General features: G+C 35.6%; 1 protein-coding gene and 1 long non-coding RNA gene across 20 annotated transcripts in view; one reads left to right on the forward strand and one right to left on the reverse strand.

Annotated features, from left to right (window-relative positions):
- LOC147356694 (uncharacterized) overlaps window positions 1-18759 on the forward strand; it is an 81245-nt gene extending 62486 nt beyond the window's left edge. The window contains exons 1-2 of the long non-coding RNA XR_015143476.1: window positions 1-15177; window positions 16745-18759. The exon at window positions 1-15177 is cut by the window's left edge and continues 62486 nt beyond it. This is a non-coding gene — a long non-coding RNA (uncharacterized LOC147356694). The remainder of the gene's footprint in view (window positions 15178-16744) is intronic.
- Window positions 1-24611, reverse strand: part of DNM3 (dynamin 3) — a 658236-nt gene that overhangs the window by 283732 nt on the left and 349893 nt on the right. The gene's annotated exons all lie outside the window — the stretch shown is intronic.

The raw sequence follows: 24611 nt of genomic DNA on the forward strand, positions 1-24611 counted from the left end.
GTGATTAAAACTATCCCCAAGGGAAAAAAAATGCAAAAAGGCCAAATGGTCGTCGGAGGAGGCTTTACAAATGGCTGAGAAAAGAAGAGAAGTGAAAGGCAAAAGAAAAAAAGGAAAGATACACCCATCTGAATGCAGAGTTCCAAAGAATAGCAAGGAAAGATAAGAAGGCCTTCCTAAATGAATAATGGAAAAAAAAAAAAAAGAGGAAAACAATAGAATGGGAAAGACTAGGTTCTCTTAAAAAAAAAAATCAGAGATACTAAGGGAATATTTCATGCAAATATAGGCACAATAAAGGACAGAAACCATATGGATCTAACAGAAGCAGAAGATATTAAGAAGTGGCAAGAATACCACTTGCCACTTTGTATAGAAGAACTATACAAAAAAGATCTTCATGACCTGTATAACCATGATGGGTGATCACTCAGAGCAAGACATACTGGAGTGTGAAGTCAAGTGAGCCTTACGAAGCATCACTCATGAACAAAGCTAGTGGAGGTGATGGAATTCCAGCTGAGCTATTTCAAATCCTAAAAGATGATGCTGTGAAAGTGCTCCCAACAAATTTGGAAAACTCAGCAGTGGCCACAGGACTGGAAAAGTTCAGTTTTCACTCCAATCCCAAAGACGGGCAATGCCAAGAATGTTCAAACTACCGCACAACTGCACTCACTTCACATGCTATCAAGGTAATGCTCAAAATCCTTCAAGCTAGGCTTAAACAGTATGTGAACTGAGAACTTACAGATGTACAAGCTGGATTTAGAAAAGGCAGAGAAATCAGAGGTCAAATTGCGAACATCTGTTAGATCATAGAAAAAGCAAGAGAATTCCTGTGTGGATCACAACAAATAACAAGAATGACAAGTAAATATTCCCAACAGCACAGCGAAGTAAGTGGTAGAGCTGGATATACAACAAGCTCCAGATATGACTGTCTAGCTCCACAGTCTGTACACTCAGCCACTATTCTACTGCTTATTCCAGAACAACAACAAGAACAAAAAACAACCCTCATTCTGCAGTGTTTAAACAGATAACAGCATGTTGTTAGATAAACCTGAACATTTTTGTAAATACATATTTATCCAAAAGGTTGAAATCATTCTTTCTTCTTAACAACTGTGTCTGGCCTTTAAGTCATCTCAAATTCCTGGAAGCATGAGTTTTGTATTTATCTTTCCATCTCCAGCACAGTGTCTGTAATATGGTAGGAGTCTGATAAATGTTCATGGAATAAATGAATGAATGAGAAAATAAGTGAATGGAGTGACTGGAAGTTTATTTTTACATCGTATCTAAAAAAATGGCACTTTCAAAGGACACAAGACACCTTGGCTATAAATGTAGGCTAACAAATTATGTATTAGATATTAAGCATAGCCAGCTAAAAGTTTTCAGATTGCAAGTTAAAATAGTAAAAAGCAAAACAAAATAAAATCCAAAAAACACCATGTTAAATAACAGTATATAAAATCAGCCTCAAACAACTGAGCCTCCCTTTCCAACATAAAGTGGGAAATTAAGTTGTGGAAGCAAAAGTTTTAATCTACTTAAGTATACAATAACTTAGTTTTGTAATCTTGATCTGGTGTTTTTTTTCAAGGCCCACTGAATTCAGAAATGCAGGTATGTTACTACTAAACATAGGTGTGTACAATCCGGTCATATTTATTAAACAGAAATAACAACTTGAATGATTGGTCTTTACATTTTAATTATTCACAGACTATTTTATCTTAATCATGTTTATTCTTCCTTAAATGCTAACTTTATAATACATTTAAACTGTATAAGGGCTACTAAATAGAAAACTAAAAAAAAAAAAAAAAAAAACCTCCAGAATATTTTTTCTGAACATTGAAGCAATTCAACCCTCCTATTCCCATCTAGTCCAGCCAAACACCTACTCATATCGAGTTTTACATAGCCAAAGTAAAACACCACAGTAAAATTCTCCCATCCCTAGAAAGGGTGATCTAAAACTAAGTAAAAAAGAGGGTTTTTCTGTTTTCTTTCCTTTTGCACTCTCAAAAGCATGTTTGCTTACCAAAAACCAGAATGAGGCTTTTGTTTTAATTTCAACGAGACAAATGCTAGAGTATTACTACTCATCAACAGGAAGCAAAATTACTCATCCATTCCACTGAGATATCTAAGACTAGAAGACTCAACATATTTTCTCCCTTCTTAAAGCATTCTATGTGACGGGATTAAATTTCACAAATTCCAGAATACATTTACATATGGGATTTAAAATTTTAATCCCTTTGCCATTCACTTTAGTTTTAAACAGCTTGCTTATCTTCTTTCTGATAGCACAAAATTCGGTGCAGAAATGGAAACCAGATTTCTTTACGTAGTGAATTTCATGTGGTTTCCACATTTCTCCAGGCAGTCATTTCCCAGCAGACATTCATCTAAAATATTCTTCCATGAGTGATTTTTAAGTAAGATGGCATCTGTAGCATTTGTGGCACGTTCTAAGTACAGTCTCAAATGCATTACAAATGGCCTATGCATTACAGCATTCTACATTGCAGCTTACATTGACAGTCTTTGTAAATGTAAATACAGAAGTTAAAAATGTAATCTAGTAAGGTGATTTGGAATGGTCTTGATTTCTACTTAAGAAGGAACCTCCTTTGACTCTTCACATTCAGGAAAATCTCAGACTGATCAATATGTCTTTATTAACCTGATTACATTCAGAAAGCCATTGTGCAGCATATATAGCAACTATAGGTGTGGCCCCCTGCCTTCAAGAAGTTTATAATCAAGCAAAAAAGATGAGACATAAACACCAGAACAAGTCAAGCAACACCTTGAGAAGTAACAGCAGAGCAAAACAACAATGGGTGAGTGAATGAAATGGTCTATAAAGTTATCAGGAAAAATCTGATGTGCAATAGTCTCTGGAACTGAGAAAGCCAATTTAAAGCAAAATGGTATGGGGGATTCCCTGGTAGTCTAATGATTAGGACTCAGAGCTTTCACTGCCGTGTCCCAGGTTCAATCCCTGGTCAGGGAACTGAGATCCCATAAACCGTGTGGTGTTGCCACAAAAAAAAAAAGTAAAACAGTGTGATCAATCTAAAACTCCACTGTTTTCTCTTCTTGTTTCTAAAGATATCTAATATTAGAAAAAGATTCCAAAGTCACTGCTTCTGTGGAGGACTATTTTAAAGGGCACAGGAGGTATAAAAAGAATTTAATTTAGATTTGGAGCCTTTTTTTTTTTTTTAAAGCAATGCATACACAGGATAAATTAATCTGATTGAAAATTCAAGGAGAAAAAACAAAATCTCATTAAACCATCTAATATATATTTTCACTGGTAGCTCAATTCCAACTTTGTTTCCTGAAGAAAAAAACAGGAAGAACTGGGGCTGGAGAGGAGAGGAGAGAGCTACAGAAAGTCTCAGAAGAGACACAGAGGGGGAAGACAGAACAGTAGGAAAAAGGAGAAGAAAGGAACAAAAGTTAATAAGCCTGTTCTCCTGAATGACTTTTGATCACTTTGGTAGAGATATAATATGGTACAATAGTACATTCCACTGCGTTCTGACACAGTAGACTAGTTTAATTAATATTTTCAGATCTTCCTTTCTTTAAACATTCAGCAACACCACAAAAGTTAACAAGGGTAGAAATGGTATTTGCTACAGCACTGTAACCCCTGGCCCCAAGGCAATGCTGTCACACTTCTCCAAATCGTTGCTCTATGAATTGTTGAAGAATGTCTTCAAAAACATCCCAATTTAGTTTAAAATTATCATCTAAATCAGACCTTCTCCCAACCGTCTCATCCCAACCACTCTCATTTCACAAATGAGAAAATGGCAGAGCTGAACTAGAATCAATCAATTCTGGTGCTCTTTTCTTATACCTCAGGTGTATCCAAGAAAGCAAAGGTTTCATTTAACTTCAAAGAAGTGGAATTTGTACAGGAAAGATGAAAATTTGAAATCAAATACAATTATTTTTTTTTTACTCTGTACAAATACTAAATCACCAAACATCTGCTGTAGGCATGGAGCAAGCTGGCTTTAGTGGTTTCACTACAAAGGTTAACTTGAAACTTCTACTGATGTAGGTAAGCAAAGGGAATTTGGAATATTAGGTATTATGGAAATAATCTTACAAATAACAGTCTTTACCAGGGTCTTACCAAACAGTTTCCATCAGTATCCCCAAAACTCACTAAAACTCTCCTATACTGAATATGAAGGAAATATACAATGTGGGAATTTTTAATTAAATTCATTTATTTTTAATTCCCCACAGGTATAACTGGGGAATTGCTTCTACTGTAGGGGACATGGATTTGATCCCTGGTCTTGAACTAAGACCCCGCAAGCTGAGCCAAGTAACCAAAAAGAAAAAAGTCAAAAACTGGGGCAGTTGATACATTCAGGAAACCCTGCATATATATACAACAGACAAATGCACTGAAAATGATACAATATAGGAATGCAACAGAAGTGGCAGGGAACTAAACGAGTCTGAATATACAAAGTATTGTCAAAGCAAAATAAAATTAAAAAATAATAAAATGAAGTAAGAATGGACATTAACAAATTGGATTCAACCTAACCCATTATGAGCATTAATGGGAGACTAACAGCAATTATTTTATGGTCTGAAGGCAGAGGTGTAACTGAAATTGACTTAAAAAATAGGCTAGACAAAACTTGCTGGAAAATAAACTCCCATTGACTTTCTTGTTCTTTTTAATGGTTAAAAAAAAAAAAAATGAGGGGCTCAACTTTACAAAAACTAATCACTTGAAATGCAGTACTCAAAATTTCAGGGACTGGAATCATTAAAAAAAAAGTGAGGTAAGTAAGTTATCTTTACACTGGCTTCACTACTGGCAGAGGCAGTTACTTTTAGAAAAATCAAAAGATTTCTCTTATACAGCTTATTCTGGTTCTTGTTTTCTCTGTTATAAAACTTGGGGAAAAAGAACTTTAAGTTCTTTTAGTTCTTTGATGAGCTTCTCAGTAATAATTTCATGAGGCCCTGAAAATGCAAAGTGAACTCTAAGCCTGGGCTCTAGAGAACTGATGCACACGCTGGGCCAGACAGCACCTCAGGCCACCCCCAAACATTTTCAGTGGGGTCTAGATCCCTTAAAGAAAACAAACTAGTTCCCCAACAAAGCAAGCCAATATTTCAAAAGGAATCATAATCCATCCTGGCCAATAAAATTCAAGACTAGTTCTTCCTTGAAAAGACTAAGGTGAAACAGAAACAAAGTTCCACTGCACTAGAGGAAAACATTTTGCTACAAGGCAGAAGGTTGGGCATAAACTTCCCAAACCAAACCAATCATACAGAAAGTGTGTGTGCAGTTTTTAAATGTAATCAGCTATAGCTCCATCTGCAGAGAAATCAATCCCCTTAAAACAGTACATTTACAAAATGACAAAGGCATTTCCTACCTGATTTTCACTTATTAACCTTTAACTGGTGTTATAAAAGCTCTGGTAGGTAGAGTTTTCAAAAAAATAATGAAATGTGCACGCACGAAAACTAACATCTAAGATTACACAAAACATTCACATGCTTTAGCTTTTAAAAAGGGAAAAGAATTGATTTTGAAGTTGGTAATTCTCATACAGAAATCTGGTTTAGTTTAAAAGTATATAGAGATATAGATATACAAAAATATTTATAAATCATATAAATATTTACAAAGTATATAAATATATACACACACATACATGCACTTACACATGCTTGCACATTTATACACGTGTTTTAATATATACATGCAAAACTGTAATAAAAGCAGATAAAAGAGAGGAAGGTCATTACTGACTTTTCCAAGAGATTCTCCAAAAGGTTGTCTTAAGGATCCCCTTCCACTACAGTGTGTTTTTAAAAATCCTGTTGTCTTCCTTTCAGAATCAAGTATTTTCTTCTATTTTTACCTGTTTTACACACAGATGATTTATTTACCCAATGAGATTATAAATACCTGAGGAAAAGAGCACTTTCTTCCTGAACAGTACTTGGTGTGGCTTGCACTTTGGAGTCACAGGACCAGGTTTTGAATAGAGGGTCAGTACCTGAATCAAAGGGCTTCCTTGGTGGCTGAGTGGTGAAGAATCCACATGCCAATGCAGGAGACATGGGTTCAATCCGTGGATCAGGAAGATCCCCTGGAGAAGGAAATGGCAACCCTCTCCAGGATTCTTGCCTGAGAAATCCCATGGTCAGAGGAACCTGGCGGGCTACAGTCCAAGGGGTCACAGAGTCGGACACAACTGAGCGACTAAACAACAACTGAATTCAAGATGGAGGCCTGGTTGTGCCCTCACAGCAGCATCTAATCTTCAGGAGGCCTTTGTCTGGGCCAAGCCCTGATCCAAGCTTTTCTCTCACATTACCCCTTTTAATCCTCAGAGAAACCCTATTTTACAGATGAGGAAATGAGAGCTCATAATACTACAGTTAAACAATTGCCAAGGTCTCCAAATAGTAAACTGTGAAGTTAGGATTCAAACCCACAGCCTCTAGTTCCAAAACTCTTATTTTTTACTGTCTCTTGGGGCTTCTGCTTCAACTGCAACCTTGGAGAAATCCTACCTTTGAAGGTTGTGGGATTAAATATATCACATGTGAAAAACTAGCATGGAGGGCCTAAAATCATGGTCTAAAATCAGTCTCAAAAAAAAGTATTAAAAAGAAACAAAACAAACCTTTAAAAATGGAAAACAGTACACTTCCCTTTTTATACAACATTTACATTGTAGTTCTGAGTGTCAAGTTACATAATCTGATTCTGCATGGCATATTGAAGCAATTTTCCCTTAATATGCAAATAAGTGATTTTATAAAGATATATGATTCATATTCATTTACAACATGGAAATAACTTTTCAACATGAACTAATTTATACACCAAGTGCTTTTGTGTGTCTATGAAAGTAAATTCTCTTCTCTTCTCATGAAACGAAGTATTTTAATATGCTGTCATATATCCCTTAAATAAATTCTCTGGAGAATGAACAGAATTGGGAAGCCAGTTAAGGTAACCTTAATATTCTTAACTAAATAGATTTATGTTGGATTTAACCCTTTTAGCAATTCATATAATTTGTATTTCCCTTCTGAATATACCAAAAGATTTTACATCCTATAATAAAGATACTGTGCCATGTATTATGCAGGTATGCCTATCATCACAAAGATTTGGAGCTTCTAGAACGATATACTGCATCATTGCAGGTATTCTGGAATAAGCAGAAAGCTCTCTTCACACACGTATTTCCTTGGAGCCAGCATGCTTCACTTGCACTCCCAACCACAAAAAGCATACTTTTTCTACCCCTGAAAAATATGCTTTCTGAGCCTCTATGTGATGCACACACAGATTTATTTTCCCCTTTTTGATACCATGCATGCTTGTTTCTGAGTCGTACTAAGGAAATAAACTATTGGTGATGTCAAAAGACATCAGGAGTCAATATTCTAAAATTGTCAGTGACCTGAGGACACCATATTTCTCTTGTCCAAGAGAGCCAATACTCATTTTAAAGTCTGATTGTAACATGGAATTCAATGAGAGTTCATAGTACATAGCATTCAGATGATGCTCATCAGCTTTTGAGGGTTGAAGCAGGCAGCAGACTGCATTCCTAGTACGCTCTCACTTAAAATCTGCCTCAAAAGGCCAGCATTAATTTTCCAATCCTTTTTTTTTAACCTCCCCCTAAAGATTTCAAGACACTGCTTCAAATTTTACTGGAGTCATAAATCATATATTTACCTTCATGCGACTGATTTTCAAGGAGCCAGAGTTAGTAAGGTTGGTCTGCCGGATGTATTATGTTTCTTAAATACAGAAATGGCTGCTGTGCACGCCAGTGGTTAGTAAAACTCAAAGACGTAACATTATCTTTCTCAATTGATTTGAGGAAAGAGTGCTCATAAAATATTTACTGATTTTGGTTAGGGGCTGATTTCTAAATAAACAGACTCAGCAATGGAAATTCTAGAGACGGGCAAAACAAAACATGCATTAGTAAATGTACGTTTTAAAATCAACTCTCTCACAATCTTTGCATTTTGCAAGCTTTGTGAAGACTGTAAAATCAGTTGCACTAAGCTTATGATTTACAGGTGTTCTAATTTAACTTCTTTTTCAGTTGTTGAAAGAAAATCTGTTCACTCTTCTGGACTATTTCTCCTCTTTTTATAGCCTCTGATGTTACATCTCTGGCTAAGAAGGCACTTTACTGCAGTGATCTGAAGGCAGCCATTTGTTTGATAGTCAGAGAAGGAGAGAAAAAGGGAAAGCTTTGCTACAACAAATCTCCCAGCTCTTTCAGGCCCTGACAAAAATAGGAAATGCTGGTGACCAGAAGACAGCATTGCCTCCAATAAAAAAAGGGGAAAAAGTGCTAATCCATACAACATAAAGCCAAACTAAGTGGGGTTATCTTCCCTAATTTGCAATGAACTGAGGTCAACTAGATTTTATCTCAAATACAAACTGGGAAGGAGACAACAACAAGAGAGGAAAAGCTACATCTTGGTTAGATCCTGCTTTTCACACAAGATTGTATGACTGATAGCTACACAGGATGCTTCCAGAAGATTAGAAGGCCAAAAATAAGTAAGGAAATATGGCTGGTCCAAGGTTCACAATTATTTCTAAAAGAACAGTGCAACCTGATACATAACTGCAATACACATACATTTAAAAATTATACCATATTTTCCATTTAAGATAAAAAATAGTATACCTTTAATTCTTGAATTATTATCATGATAAAAGTTTGATTGGAAATCACATACATACTATGTAACTTTTACTAATTTTTGATAATTTACTGACTGGCCTACTTCAGGTTAGTTAAGGAGAGTACAGACACCATTTCTAAATTCAATTAATATATTCTACTTGGGGAAAAAAATCAAAGTGTGAAATAATAATATTTTAGTACAAAGCTAAAAGAAGACAGCAGATAACTGATAAATTATTAACAGGAAATGTAAAGTGCTATTCAAATCCAATAAGGGAAAAATTTATCTATGTGGGCTAACAATATGCTTCTCAGCACAGCCTTTGAGTCAGAAAAAAGTTGAGTTCTGCCACTTACTGTAATTACATGAAGTAATATGCTTAACCTCTTTGAGCCTCAATTTCACCACCAATAAAATGGGAATCATAATATTTACCCCATAAAGTTATTATAAGAAATGGATAGACTGTATATGAAACAATTTTGTCATCTATAAAGAGGCTATAAAATAACCATTCAGAAGGTGGTAAAAAGGTTCACATTAAACTGTTACCATTAATTTGAAAAAGCAGAGAGGGTAGGGGTTGGAGGGAAAGATTATTAACTTTTTCCTTACATACTTTCTATTATTTGAACTTTCATAATGCCCCTGTACTAATCTTGCAACCAACAAAATTAAAGCTATATAAATGCTATCTGAAGGGTGCATACCTAGATGTCACAGACTATTCTAACTGTAAATACTAATAACACTTTATAAATGTTCCTTTATAAATATATAGAAACAAGACTCAGTCCTGGTTTTAGTTTGAGAATTTCTAAAATTATAAAAATTTGCTAGGCTTGGGAATGATAACCAACTGAAACAGTGCTTCCTTTTCATGACATTTTCAAAAACAGCAAAATCTATAGTCACCCAAAACCATCCACTGATTCAAACTATCACTTTGGTCAATACCTTTTGAAATAACTGAGTTAAATAACAATAGTACTCAAAGGCAAGCGCCTTTATCACATTTAACTTTGTTTTTTAGAGCCCATCACAATTTAGATATTTAATTTATAACTTTAAGAAAAGTCCTCAGGTCATTTCTAAGTGAATGCCAAGGGCTTTCCATAAAGGCATGGCAGACTTCTTCCAGTTGAACTTGGTCACAAATTAGCATTCCTAATGTTAGAAGTAAGTGTGAGCTCTTTGAGGGCAGGATTCATATCTTTTTCATCTTAATTCCAGTCCCTGGCATTGTGACTAGCACATGAGTTCAGTTCTGTTCAGTCGCTCAGTCGTGTCCGACGTGCAGGAGTAAATATTTGTTGAACTATTTGGAAGAAAGTTTTTCTCACTCGGAGGCCCAATGAGATGGGCATATATGCTAAGTGGAACATAACCTGTCTAGTTGTTTTTGTATAAAATCACTTAAAATGCTTCAAAAGCAGTAAAAATAAGTATAAAAGTGAGTTCCTTAAATAAAATGTCATTTAAAAAAACCCTATTTGAGAAACAGATATCTCTTATATTTGAAAAAGCATAGATGTGTGAACTAAGATGAAATCATGGAGCAGATTAATTGGAATCACCTTTCATCAGCCTTACAAAAATTCCCAAGGCATGTTTCATCAATAAAAATGTTCAATAGAGGGCAGAGGAAAGGCTTTCACTGTTTGCGACAGCAACAAGCCCATAGCTGGAGTGCTAGATTCCTGACTGACTATTATCCCTCTGGCTCATGGCTCCTCTATGATGATTTGTGAGTAAACATATACATACTCAAAAAAGACAGATGTAATGAGACATCTCCACATGTAATGAGACTATTACTTTGGGCTTCGCATGGTGGCTCAGACGGTTAAGAATTCGCGGGAGACTTGGGTTTGATCCCTGGGTTGGGAAGATCCCCTGGAGGAGGGCATGGCAACCCACTCCAGTATTCTTGCCAGGAAAATCCCATGGACAGAGGAGCCTGGTGGGCTACAGTCCATGGGGTCACAAAGAGTTGGATACAAACTGAGCAACTAAGCACAGCACAGTCACACTTGCATATTTCTAGCACTATGTAATACTGTGAAGTAATGACAGGGGAAAAAGAAGTTGAGGCACACTGGGCTTGCTCAATCACTATGGAATAAGCCCTGAAAACATAAGCATGGAAGCAGAAGTACAATGATAGGAAGTAATCCCTCCAAATTTCCACTGATGATTTAAATCTCTCTATGAATGATGCACCTAATGCTAATATCTTAGTTCCATCCTAAACTGCTGGATAATTCTATTTTAATCTTATTTAATCTCCCTCATTAGGTGAGCAGGGCTTGTAATAACTTTTGAACCCTTTAATGGTATGTTAATTCAAGAGAAGACATTTAACAACAAGAAAATGCTTTGAGAGAATTCTCACTTGAAGTCTTCTGAAATATTCAATCCAACATATTTTAAAGAGAGAGATTCTTCTGCTTCTAAAAAGTACTGCGGACAGTCAGTAGAAATGAATTTCTTTGGCTGTATTTCTTGAAAGAATTCTAAGTTTCTTAGTTTAGCCACTCAAATTTGGAAGCTATCTAGAAATTTTCTCACATTTTGATCTCTGGAAGGGCTATTAATCAAGCTCTTGTTTGAGGCAACTCAAACTTCAATCAGAATACTATGGACGGGAAGTCAGAGAACTGGACAATCAGAATATTCAACAGAATATATAATTGAAAACATCACCAAGAGAAGAAAAGTAGATGCCAGCAGGCTGATACGTTATAACCTTTGGTCAAGCGGTACTTGGCAAATTTCAACAGATTTAATTAACCAGCGATAAAACTAAGCAGTAGAATACCATTAAAACAAAACAAAAATACTAACACAGAACCAGGAATTACCAGTGAAAAAAACAGTGCTGTACCTAATAGCATGGATCTACCAGAGGTAATTTGTTAGGAGATCGGAGTTGTTATTTCATAGTGGAGGCTTGAAATGAAAACGTTTAAGTTTCTTTAGGTCAAGCTATAGCACAGCGTTCGGAGAGCCAGCCAAAATCGCTGAGGAAGGCCACATGTGGAACTAATTACTCATGGAGAGGCCATGACAAAGAACATTTCTCCAGACTTTTCATGGGGGCTTCACTTTCAGGAAGTTGCTATAATTACTGTTCAAGTCTAGATCAGCCTGCAAGCCGCTGACAGATCCAACAGACAGGAGGAGGAGGAGGGAAAGAGAGAGAGAGAGGAAAAAAAAAAAAAAATGAACTTATCTGCCCTTTCTGACGAGTGAAATACCAGAAAATAAAGTACCACAGGAAAGCTCAAAAAGGTTTCCAAATGAGCCCTGGCTTCCAGTGTTCAACTTACTGTTTACTTTTTTATCTACCCTCTATCTTCAAATTACTTTTCTAGCCTGGATCGGACAGCAAATTTGTACTTCTACACTAACTCACTTTCAGTTGGCCACAGCAGAACTGTACATCTCGACTCTTTTTTTTTTTTTTTTTACAGCTTTTCCATACTGGGGCCCACTTCCTGCCCAGTTGAGGAAAAAAATCTGGCCTGAAGATGAAATGACTGCTTAACATTACACTAAAACATCTGGTACCATTTTATGCACAGACCCATGTCTGAGAGCAGGCGATTCCAGCGGTCTCTCCAGCGGCACAGCGCATACCCAAACCTCCCCAGGGTGACATCATCCCATATATGGACTCTCCAGCCCAGCCCTCCCCCTTTTCCTGGTCCTAAATTCATTGCCAGTTCCCCAGTCTGCAGCAAATGTGCCACGTCAAGACTGGAAATCACAGCCCTTGAGTCTCAGTCGGGGCAGCAGAATTCAGGGGGGGAAGCCGAAGGCAACCCCTGGTGCAGGAAGGGAGGCTTTTCCCCAAGACCGGGAGAGGATTTTTAAGTGCATAGTTGGAAGCTTCTGGAGATCCTGCTCCGTCGCCCCAGTGTTCAGACTACCTGTTCAGGACAATGCCGTTGTACAGTAGTCTGCACATTGGTTAGACTGGGCAAGGGAGAGCAACGCCATGGACAGCTGGGGACAAAAGTGGCTGTTTCCAAGGAGGAAGACATTTGTTTGCTCCTTTTTCGAATCTCATATCCAGTGTTTTTCTTCACAGGTTTTGCACAGTAGGGGCCAGGAAGCCCTCGGGGACACTGCCGAGAAAGGACTGCTCGAGGGAAGACCTGTGGGTAAGGCCTTCTTGACTGCTCACCTGGGCTGTGACCAGGAGAGCCCAGGTGGGGAGCCAACAATTTGCTTTCACATGGGAGAGAAACCGAGGCGGGATTGTGACAGACAGGTCTGCGTTTAGTTTTAAAACAGCAACGATGTGTGGTACACTGCGATTTACTAGATGTTGTTCAATTTTGGAAGAGTTTAAGTATTTTCTTAAATTTAAAGGTTTTCCCACTTCAAAATGAAATATGAAAAGACGCCAAACACTTAAGAATAATTTAATGAGGCTGGTTTTGAATTGTTGAAATTGATAATCCGGAGACTTAAAACGTATTTGAATGAGAGCTGAAGTATAACATTTAGCATCCCAGGACTGAATCCATTTTGTCCCAAAGTAAAGAATACTTGCTATTTTTAAAATGCTATCCGAAGAGTGCTTTTCTTAAATTTTATATAATATAAATATCAGGAATAATATTATCTAACAATAAAAGGAGAGGCTGCCAAGAATTTTTGCCTACCAGACAATGCAGATAGGACTGGTCCAGAAAAGAGCACCAACCCAGAACTTATTGAGTCAGCAACCAAATAAATTGGAGAATAAAAACCTCTATATTCAGATATTCCAATATATATCTCTGTATTACATTTTTTAAAAATCTAAGAATGGTTGATAACTGCTGGTCAGCTGAGCCCTCCTGGCTATATTTTACAGTGCTTCTATTTCTCTGAGCACTTAAAATGATAAGGTACTTTGTCTAGAAACCCACTGATAAAATAGGAATTTGTAAACGAAAGCAAAGTTTTCTTTGGTCAGTTTCCAGCTGTCCTGGGGGTGAAGGAGGGTGGGAGAGGGGGAGGAAGGTGGGAGGGAGGAAAACCCTCAAGCTGAATGTAATCCCAATAGAGAGAATAATGGAGAAAGTCTGGATTGCAATACGTGCAATACGATCCATGCTGAACTTTAGAGATGGGTCCCTAAAAGAACGTTCTGGAAAAAACGTTACTGCCTTAACCCCTATTTATATCTATCCCCAAACAATTCCATATAATGAAAACATCTGTCCTTTAGGCTTTTGTGTGAATGTACCCTCTTTTGTCCTCCTTTAAATTCTGTCATTTTATAGTGATTCCTTAACAAATCCTTTTCCAAATCATACATTTTGCAACAATTCAAACATTGTCACAAGTTCTCTGGCAAAACATTTGATTACCAAAGGTTCCCCCTAGTTATATTTTGTTGAAAGAATTTATTTTAAAAGTTACCACTTTGATCATTCCAAAACTGGTAGAAAAGTTTTCTCTTTTATTCATGGTTTTTAGCTAAAACATAAAAAGCAAGGATTTATTACAGCTATTTCTTCCATTTAAATGATTCAGTAGTCATCCTTTTTTTTTTTTCCTATTGTATCTTGGAGGCTTCCATATTAATTATTTCTAACAGAACAAGTAAGATTTTTTAAATCTGCAGTTTTTTTTTGTTTTGTTTTTAACATAGGAAAACAAAAAAAATCTATTAGGTAGCTTTACAGGAGTTTATTCTTTTAAGAAACACACTTTTACTATTCGATATAGTTACCAAAGAAGATAAAGTACTTTGGCAATATTTAAGAATTTTCAAATTTGAGGGTTTTTTGTCTTGTGTTTTTACTCCATAGAATAATTGAATTTCCTAACTTGCTTTCATTTCACGTATGTTTAATTTAAATGTCTTTTTTCATATTAAGTGGTATTTTTGCTTTAAAGAAACAAATCACCACTGGTTCCTCACCTATTTTTTCCCTCAGGGTGACTTTTAGTCTGGAGACAGAGAGACCCGATGGTGTCCTTGGCCTAAGCACAGAAGCAGAAACATTATTAATTTGCAAAAAGCATAGACAAGGAACCCCTGAATGTGCTCGGTGGAGTTCGGGCAGCCTATTTTTGATGCAAGCTTTTAACAAACGGGAAGGAATGATATGTATTTTTAAATTGTATGGATTAAATTAAAAATCCAAAGTAAAAGCTCACTGTATAAACCACTGCCAACTAAAGGAAAGATGGTAGTTTATGCGCTGGTATATATACCAACATGTATAAACATATGTATGGTAAAATAACCTTATCTATTTCCAGGGCAATTAGGATAATGTTTAACTTTATTTTGATATTACTTTGTAAGGAAATATACAAATATTTTAGGAATCAAGGGATCTATTCCAGAGGAAACTAACCAACAATGAACATCCTCTACTAAAACTACCCCTGGAAATAATGGTAAGTGTAAGTATTAAAATAAAATATTGTACATCTTCAGAAAGATAAAATTGTTTGCAAGGCCTGTCCAAACTATACTTCTTAGAAACTTAGTAGTTATTTTGCATTTTAGCACATGGTGATTGATAAGTTAGACTAGTTACTGAGTTAAAATGAGAATTTTTTCCGCTATCTAAGAAAAGGAAATTCAGAGCCTTAGCTTCAACAACATCACTTCTTAATTGAAAAGAATCAATATAAAACAGTTTATTTACATTTTCAACTCCCACTATTTTTTTTTTAAGCCATAGATCTCAAAATCAAAGAAAATTTAGTTATAATGGGACAAAATTTCACACTGATCACTTTCTTGCAGTTGTCAATAGGTTTAATGTCCTTCCTGCTTGGCATTTGAGCTTTCTGCCAAGATACTGTGTTTATATTTTTTAAAAACCAAAATATACTATCTACCCCCACCTCTCACCCTACAGACCACCCAAGTTTTTCACTTTGTGGGAAAGAGTTCTGGCACAAAACTCCTAATGAAGGAATCTTCTTCCTCAACCCCCTTTTTTTCTGGTTGAAGTCTTAAAACTGTTACAGGACATAAAAAGGAAATACAGTTTGGTAATGCAAAAATGTTCACTTACCCACCAGCATCCACCCTTACTAAAGAGAAGTCAAAGCTTTTGATTACTGTACGAGAGATTTGTTTTTTAAAAACAACCCACTTTCCTCTCTCTACGGAGACTATCTCACCCATCTCAATGTCTAAATAATAACTAAGAGATCATCACTCATAAATACCAACTTAAAATAACTAGAAGTCAGGCTTTAACCTAAGAAAAGACAGGAAATTCCTGCATAAAGATTGAAACTTTCTTATTTGCTTTCTTCTACTTTTTTCACCTTGGTGTGCTACAAATTATGTAGATAGAAATATATGTCAATTGTTTGAAGTGCTCTCATTAAGAATTTTTATCAGTTTTAATAAATAGAGGTAATAAAGTAAATTAAGGAAAATAATTAAATCTTAGTTTTGAATTTCCTGACTTTTTGTGACAACAAGTTTCCTGGAGTTGCTTTGGTTGAATTTTGCTGTAAAAGACTTAGAATAGGATTCATTTTTTGCATTTCTTTCTTAAGGTCATAAATAAAAGACCAAAAAACAGTATATGACCATATATAAAATAGAAGGTATAATAAAATATAAATAGCTCTTTTATATTTTACCTATTTTGAGTGATAATGAATTAATAGTCACTGAACAGTTTAGAAGACAGAAAAAAGTCTGCAATATGTTTTTAGCCTTCCATCTTTTAAAAAAGCTTAGGGGCAGGTTCAATATAACCAAAAAGTGTGCATATGCCACATGCTTACTAAAATTATGCTTTTAAAATTTTTTAGAAATATAAATTGTCCAAAAGGCTTATAAGTAGAATAAAATCATTTTTTAGCAAGATTTTTTCCCCCTGCAAAACAGTTATGGTTTTTCAGACACAAAGATATTGGGATATCTTGTTTTAATAGAATTGCTTCATATTAAAGGATAATATAAACTCACAAATATTTCTTTCTATTTTTTCAGGTTGCATGCATCATTCCTTTAATTGAGCAGAGTTAACTGGATCAAATTATTTATGGGAGAGAGAGGGAAAGCTATACAGAATTACACTAATTTTAAATTTCCACCAATATGCTCTTTGTTAGTGAATCACTCCATAAATATTTTCTGTTGCACTGAAGGCAGCAACAGTAACAAAATAATTCCTTAAGGTATTTGTTTTTGCATACTCTGGCCTTGTAATTATCTAAGTAGCAGCCAAGTTTAGTGATGGTTTTGATTCTGTCAAGAAAAAATAATAAGTCTTCTACTCAGAAGTGATGACCAGAAACAGAATCTGATATTTATTTTTTGAAATTAAATAAATAGAAAGTTGCACTTACCAACTTTTTGTTAAAACTGTACCATATCTAATCATTGCATAAAAATTTAGATGTGTAGAATAGTGTCATTTTTTCAGTCTCTAAAATCTAATTTGTTCTCCATAAACTTTCTCTTCTCTGTTTTCGCAGAATTTTACAATTAAAGGGAAATAACAAACTATTTGCTTCCTTAAAATTCTTTGGAAAAAATTCCCTAAGTACACACTCCTTGGACAATAAGGTTTCATTTTGCTCTTTAAGAAATTCTGTTTATTGGAATTTTGACTATCTAGATATTTTATTTTTTAAAGAGCAGAGGAATTTGTTAAATATCTCTAAGGATGTGAATTGATCATTTATATTAAAATAACCACTAGAATTATTCTCAAGTCACCAGAATTAAATTTCCTAACTGTATGTTTATCACTATTAACTCTTTCTTATATGAATTTTAAGGAAAATTTTTAAAGGGTCTGATTTTCCTTTTTGGATATGAAATCAAGTTTCCTTCTCCATGCTTAAGGTACTATTTTGTAACAGCACTGCACTAACATGTCCAAAACACACTGTGAGCATCACTATGAACAACAACATTTTAGATTATACCCCCTTGATTCATGGCACAGCCCTTTAGTTAATTAAGAGGAGGAGAACTTAAGCTCACAATTGCTTTTTATTTGGTTTTCACATCCATACTCTAAAACTTTGCATTAAAAAGAATATGAGAAATTTAAATAAATTTGTTGCTTAATAAAATATTGATGAAAGTACATTCCCTTGTGAAAATCCCACTGTCAAAGCATCAGATACCAAAGTGCGCTGGTTGAACTGTCAAATACTTTAGGGTCATTAATTATTATGAATATGGCTTCCATTTCCATGTAAATGACAAGCTTCTTTTTCATGGGCAAGGTTATGGTACTTATCCATTACCAGAAACATGTATAAACACAGTCTTTATCTTTAACCTCAGTTTTAAAATATGCAGAGTTTTCGTGAAGAGGAAAAACATCTGGTTCAATTACTCTGAACTCTGACTGCATGTGGGCCAGTAGTAATATGAATTGGATTTAAGAATAAACCGTGTGTTTAGTCTTTTTTGTTGTTGTTTTTTCCTGAAAATGTCTGTGAGTTTTCTGTTATGTCAATTATCCATGTTAGCACATTTGGAACAAATGTATCAGTGTACTTTCTGAATAAAGTCAAAAGTCTAACTTGTTTTTAGCTCCATAATGTTTTAATGTTTAATTCTATTGTGTGTTTTTCTCCCTTTCCCCTGACCTTCCAAAATCACCAAATCTGGAAAACAGACTGATTGTATCTGCCCATGAGCAAAGGAAACCCGAAGGAACCAAGGGCCTGGCTGGACGGAGTTGTCATGTGTCTGCCTGTCTACACTTGCTGTGCAGAACATCCGCTCACCTGTACAGCAGGCACAGACAGGCAGTCACATGACAACCCAGCCTGAATGACAACCAGCCATTGAAAGAAAGCAGCCCTCACACCATAGCATCTACACCAAGAGCTACAACCAAAATGAGGGACGCGGGGGCCTGGAGTTTTAATTTGTTGGTTTCTTAACTCGTATGTATTATTATTATTATTCAAATATTGAAACCCACCAAAAGTAAAGTGAGTGGTGCTTATGAAATATAATAAAACCCATTTCTGAAAATATTACTGTGCTTTCTATAGTTCTCTTTTCCTAATTGTTGTCAGTAAATTACTACCCTTGACATTGATTGTACACAGCTTTGCAGCATCCCCTAAATGAATATAACTTCAGCCTGATGCTTGACAAAGAATAAGTAATTCTAATAATTCTACTCCCAAAACTAAGTTTAGTTTTGGAACTAAACTAAACATCATGACTTTTCAAGAGAAAGAGAGGGAGAAAGGAAAAAGAGTGACGAGATAATATTCCAGGGATCATGTATTTTGAGTTAACAAACTCTGCCAGCGTGGGTCTGGGTAAAACACAGCGAAAAGAGTATTTACTTCCAACATAATTTTCAAATGTATTAGAATAATTGCTTCTTTTGATATATAGAAAGCTGAAATTAAAGCTCTGATATTTCCAAGTGTCACGATGTACGTAAGTTTATTACTGTCATTGTTTAATTAAGAAGGAACTACATTCCTTAAGGTGGTATTTAAGGGGCCAATGAACATTTATTCACTTGGAATACATGCTCCCATTCACTGTAAACTTACAAACTCTTGAAATGTTGAGGCAATTCAATTATTTTCAAAAAGAACAAAGAAAGGCATTAAAGGATATGCAGCGTATATTCTGCCATATCTTTTGAGGAAATATCAAAACTTCAGTTTACACCTTGTGAACTGGATTGAAATGATCAGGGTCAGCCTGTTTATATGAATATTTCAAACATTCAAGGGTAAAAAGCAGGGAGATGGGTAAACTTAGAAATTTTGTCAACTTTGATTGGATTCACTAAAATGTTTTAACTTCAGTATTTAGAAGTAATTTTCCTCTTTCTTAGAAAGATACTGGTCAAGCTTTAAAAAATGTTGCACAAGATTACCAAATTTGGGGGGTTTTCTTAAATCTAAACATTTCAAGTGTATATTTTGGACTACATCAAACTATTTTTATTCAGATATTTCATTTTTAAAATGAAAGATTTAGTCATAAGGCTAAAAACCACCAGGTTCAAAACTTCTATTATTATGTGATATTTTACCAACCTGACACCATAGTTTCTTAAAAATAACAACAATAAAAACAGTGACTGGGTAAAACTAATATATTAAAATATGATTAAAACTAAATTCTTGCATTTATAATCTGGCCTAAGGAAATATGTAATCTGCTAAAATGTGCAACTGCAAAACACATCGTGCAATGAAGGTTTTTACCTTAAAGAAGAGTCCCCTGATTAGTAAATAAAGTCCTAAACAATAGTTCACAAAATGTAAAATATAAACAGGAAGACAATATAAAAATGTCTTATAGAATATTTGCATAGAATCACCCAACTATAAATGCTTTACATAACCTGTAGCAAACATATCTGACAGAAGTCCACATGTGGACCCTGCAAGGCAGTGCCAGTGTAGTGCTTGATAGCTCTCTGACTAACACAATAGCTCGGTCAGAACATAAAGGAGATCTTTCCATTCCACCACACTCCCAAGGGAAAGCTAAGGAGGCCAGACCAGCACATTCATCCAGTAGTAAGTAAGCCACTCCAAGATGATGTCTCAAATAATTTTCCCTTAGAACAGGAGGTTAAAATATTGGTATTATATACATATTTTTATCTAAGCTTGAAAGAATGTCATATATATACATATACATTCATATATATGTATATATTTATAGATATGTAAATCTGTTAAATGAGTTACATTTAAAATTTTTACTCTTCCAAGAAAGAGTAATAGAAAGAGTAATATTTTTCTTCTAATATAAACTTCTGAGTACAACGAATAATACCTATGAGGGAATGGGTTTAAGTCTATAAGTATTTTTAATAAATTTGAGATAGCATTTACTATTATGGTTTGTTGAATATAATACCATTTATTTTTCAAAATTATAAATCTTTGGATAATGCAAGAACTTGGAAATGTTTATATGAAATAATCCTGCATTAAAAAGCATAATATAAGATAGCTTATGTATATGAAAAAGCACACATATAACTGTGATCATGAAGAATTTAAAGTAACATAAATGTTTTAAATCTTAATATTTATTGAGAATTTTTTTAAAGTAAAAATACCTAAGCTCTGGCTAACTAAAACAACTGAGCAAGGAGTGTGACTAGCGTTCACAGGGTCAATCCTGACCTCATCAGAGGGAACAAACAGATCTAGCAGGAAACAGCTAGAAACTTGAAAGTGTAAGTACAAATGGAAAGAGCCAAAGATTTCTATAACTTTTCCGTCTCACAACTTTTGCCATCCAGGGATATAGCTGTCACTTTGTTTCCTATTACCAAAGTTACATGTGTCAACTATTACAGCTACATAATAAAACAATACTAAGTAAATATCCCTACAAGGGAATTCTATAATCTCCTTATCATGCTATCCAAACACATAAACCCACAAAAATGAGGCCTGTAATTTTTGAAGAGTCCAAAGAATGTCCTTATTTCAATGCAAATTTTGGATTATCTTCAATACTGTAAGGTTGGTACATTTCCACTGGAAATACTTCTGCTGAATTACCCTACTTCCCTAGGAGTATTCCCATTATGATTTTAATCTTCATGTTGGCTTACTTAAATGGAAAAAAATATTGACTATGTACTATCATTATTCATAAACTAGATTTTAACTACCATTTACACTTTTTTTATTGATATCAAGAAAAATAAGACTCTTTTTCCTTGAATCAGAATACCCTATTCTAATGTGGGTTTTTTTGGAATATTTTAAATAAAAGCCATCACATTTTTTTCCAAAACTGATTTTAAGTATTAATGTAAGACTATCTGAATCCAAAATCCTTTGAAATGATAGTTTCTATTTTATTCCAATGCCTTGCCCTTTTAAGGGCAATCCCTCCAAAGAACCATGCAAAATATATTTATAATGTATGAAACTGACATTGAGAAATTTATTTTCTGCATAAATTATCTTGATTCCAGGAAGTTATATGATCAGAAGAAAAAAAAATCCATTAACCTTCAATGATGAAAATTAAGAAAAATTTAAGACAGTCTGTCTCTAGTGGTAATTTTACCCTATAATTCAATAATTTGGTTTAGGCACTTGAGATACGAAGATATGATGAATAACTATACTGTGTTTTATTTATTTGCTCAACTGCATCTTCACTCAACCAGTATTCACTTGGCATCACCTATCAGTACCGTCTCCTGGTGGTAGAACATGGTACAAGATAGTGGCTCCTTGTGTCAGGAAGCTTACAATCTAGCAGGAACTTAAGCAATCAACCAATACTTAGCACATGTAATGAGTTTTTGTCATTTTACCATCTAAAAAAAAATTCCCTCAAATTCATCCATTTCTATCAGTTTCCCTCAAACTACCTAGCCCAAGCTGCTGTTACCTCTTACCATATCACAGCAATAGCTTTCTAACAACTCCCCAATCCAGCTTTGTCCCCATCCACTCTACTCTCTACAAACAATTAAAAAGATCTACAAAAATTTCAAATCTTATTATGCGACTCTCCAGCTTAAAAACTTCAAAGACTTGTCATCATTCTTAGGATCAAAATTTATAGAGTCCTTTTCTCTGTTCCAGTCACAGTGGTCTAAATTCAATTTCTTATATTCATCAGGCTCAATCTTGCCTTAGGCATTAATACAAACTTTCTCTGACCACTCAGTTTAATGTCGCCACCCACCCCCCCCCGCCATGCTGTAAGTCCCATCCCAGATACTTCTTAAATCAAACACATCATTGTATTTATTTTATTCATAGTTTGCAATCTGAATCTCATAGGTGTTCTTGCTTATGTTTTCTTTATCAAGAAGTATCCTTCATAAGGGCCTTCCCAGATGGCGCTAGTGGTAAAGAACCTGTCTGCCAATGCAAGAGTCACAAGAGGTGCAGGTTCGATCTCGGGGTTGGGAAGATTCCCTGGAGAAGGGCATGGCAACCCACTACAGTATTCTTGCCTGGAGAATCCCATGGACAGAGGACCTGGTGGGCCACAGTCCATAGTGTCACAAAGAGTCAGACACAATTTAGGCGATTTAGTACGTGCACACACATCCTTTATAAGAGTGGGAAACTTGTCAACCACTTTATCCTTAGTGACCAGGATAGTGTCTGGTACATAACTGGTGCTCAGAATATATTTGTTGGGAAACAGTCAGGTGATTAGGAGCATAGCACTGACATGTAGTAGCTGGCTAAATTACTCATTCTCTTTGAGTCTCAATCTTCATTTTTAAAATGGAGAATGTACATGAAATATTAACTAGACTCAGTGCCTGGTAAACTACAAATGATAAATGTTAACCATTATCATGATGATCATCATCCAGACCACCATTCAGATGGAAACCTGGGTGTCATGAGTTTAAGCAAGTAGAATGAATAGCAGAGATATTTTTTACAACCACAATTACTTTAGAACTAAGGAGCAACTTGTTAACTGGAAGTCCATTTGGCTTGGTTGAGCATTTTGACTACTCTGGAATGGATGCACATAAAAGAATGAGGAAACACGGAAACACCTTGAGTTTGGGGCAATCCAAACTGACAGCACTGAGTAGAGTGATGGGAAGGGGAGGAGAAAGAGGCCAATGTACTCTCCTGGGGCTGGGCCAGCACAAGGCTAGAGTTGCTAAGTAGGGTGTTTCAACTGGCTAAAAACTGCTGCGCAGAGGGTTGTCTAATGTTATACTTAAGGTTGTTTGAATTTCTGTATTGCTTCTTCTAACTGTTAGTAAATATAAGTACTACAAATATCTTTATGTTATTATTTTGATAGAAATCAAAAGAACTGAGTAGGATTCATCCAAGACCCCAAGGGATGTATGAGGACATGCAAGCCCACAAATCCAAGCTCTGTCCTCACCCTCATATGCAGATCCTCCTTGACTTGGGGTATACACAATGACAGAATGCCATGGAGAGGATGAACCCAAGAAGAGGCCTACATAGCCCTAAAAATGTGTGCAGGGCCACTTTTGTAATAATGCTAAAGGATAATATGGGCTTCCCTGGTAGCTCAGCTGGTAAAGAATCTGCCTGCAATGCAGGAGATCCCAGTTTGATTCCCAGGGCAGGAAGAACAAATGGAGACGGGATAGGCTACCCACTCTAGCATTCTTGGGCTTCTCTGGTGGCTCAGACAGTAAAGAATCCGCCTGCAATGCAAGAGACCTGGGTTCAATCCCTGGGTTGGGATGATTTCCTGGAAAAGGGTATGGCAACCCATTCCAGTATTCTTGCCTGTAGAGTCCCCATGGACAGAGGAGCCTGAAAGGCTATAGTCCATGGGGTCACAAAGAGTCAGACATGACTGAGCAACTAAGCACAGCACAGCACAAAGAATGTATAGTCAAGCATCCAGTAGATAAATTATGTTTTCCATAAGCACATTGTATTATATAGATTCTCTGAAGATTACAAGTGGAAATAACATTGCCTGGGACATAGGTTAGAAACCTTTCTATTAAGATCATCTGTTAGTAACATTACAAATATCATTACTGTAACATAGAATAATGGTTCAAAACATGCGGTCCACAGATGTTTGAAGGTGTTCATGAATCCATCTAAAACTTAAGGATAGGGTAGTTAGTTACTTTAAGGATAGAGAGAAAGCAGGGAAAATGTTGGGGACCTACTATTACCATCATACCAACTCTAGCTTAAAATTATTACGTGGGGTTATCATGCTATTGCCTCTGCCATCTTGGATAAGAAATCACATAGTTTGATATCACCATCTCTAACTCACAGACTGGAAGAGAGGCGGTATGGAAAAGTCCCACCGAAGAGATAGAATCTGAATTTCCTCTTACCCTCTGAACCATACCATTATCTGCTGAAAAATTCCAGATCCCATACAT

This window comes from Bos grunniens, chromosome 16 (genome assembly GCF_055505025.1).
Source record: "Bos grunniens cultivar Pamir isolate PY7600 chromosome 16, Bosgru_T2T1.0, whole genome shotgun sequence".
Taxonomy (NCBI): Eukaryota; Metazoa; Chordata; class Mammalia; order Artiodactyla; family Bovidae; genus Bos; species Bos grunniens.